The following is a 1,451-nucleotide window of genomic DNA, read 5'->3' as shown; positions in this document are numbered from 1 at the left end:
CTTTATATATATTGGATATTAGTCCCTTATCTGATTTAGGATAGGTGAAGATCCTTTCCCAATCTGTTGGTGTTTTTTTTGTCTTATTGATGGTGTCTTTTAAGCTGGCATTCTTTATTGTTGCAGTGTATATTATTTTAGAAGCAATCTGTAGAGGCCACTTCTGTGGATGTTAGAGAGAAATTAAGATGAGATGAGTGTGCCATTTTCCTGGTGTTCTAAGCACAACTGAAGAGGCAGTGAGCTCCTGAACTAGAGATCCACACAAAAAGAACGGTTTACATCTTCACAGCGTGGGTTGGCACTGCTCTTTGGAAAAGAAGACATTTCTTGCCTTTCCTCTCCCCTCTGAGCATTGTACCCAGGCATCATGATGCTGGTGACCATAGGAAGCAGGTCTTTTGTGGCATCATTTTAAGAAAGACTCTGGTTTAGAGGAACATCTTTTTGTCCTTCCCATTGGGCTTGCCTTCCCTTTGAATCCATTATTAACTGCTCCTTAAAAGTTTATTTTGCACTGGATGCTGAGACAAAAAGATGGACCATCTAGAGACTGCCACATCTGGGGATCCATCCCATGATCAGCCTCCAAATGCTGACACCATTGCATATGCCAGCAAGATTTTGCTGAAAGAACCCTGATATAGCTGTCTCTTGTGAGGCTGTGCCAGTGCCTGGCAAACACAGAAGTGGATGCTCACAGTCATCTATTGGATGGAACACAGGGCCCCCAATGGAGGAGCTAGAGAAAATACCCAAGGAGCTAAAGGGGTCTGCAACCCTATAGGTGGAACAACAATATGAACTAACCAGTACCCCCAGAGCTCATGTCTCTAGCTGCATATGTAGCAGAAGATGGCCTAGTTGGACATCAGTGGAAAGAGAGGCCCCTTGGTCTTACAAGCTTTATATGCCTCAGTACAGGGGAACACCAGGGCCAAGAAGTAGGGAGAGGGTGGGTAGGGGGGTGGGTGGGGGGAGGGTACGGGGGACTTTTGAAATAGCATTTGAAATGTAAATGAAGAAAATACCTAATTAAAAAAAGTTGATTTTCTAATGCACTTTCTTCTCCCAGTGCTGGAGAGTGAAGCCAAGGTCCTGGACATGCTCGTTCACTAAGCTATAACCAAAGCCTGGAACAGAAATCATTTTCTAATATCTTGCTCTGTTTTTTGGTAACATGACAAACATCCTTACATTTCATGCATGTACTCTATATTTACTCTATTAGGGCTTTTCTGTGTTTTGTTTTTGTTTTGCTTTGCTTTGTTGAGGTAGACTCTCACTATGTAACCTGGGCTGAGATGGAATTCACTATATAAACCAGTCTGGCTTCAATTGAACTCAGAAAGATCCTCCTGCCTCTGCCTCTGCCTCTGCCTCTGCCTCTGCCTCTGCCTCTGCCTCTGCCTCTGCCTCTGCCTCTGCCTCTGCCTCTGCCTCTGCCTCTG

Source organism: Mus caroli, chromosome 16 (assembly GCF_900094665.2).
Source record: "Mus caroli chromosome 16, CAROLI_EIJ_v1.1, whole genome shotgun sequence".
Classification (NCBI taxonomy): domain Eukaryota; kingdom Metazoa; phylum Chordata; class Mammalia; order Rodentia; family Muridae; genus Mus; species Mus caroli.
This window is presented reverse-complemented; position numbering follows the sequence as displayed.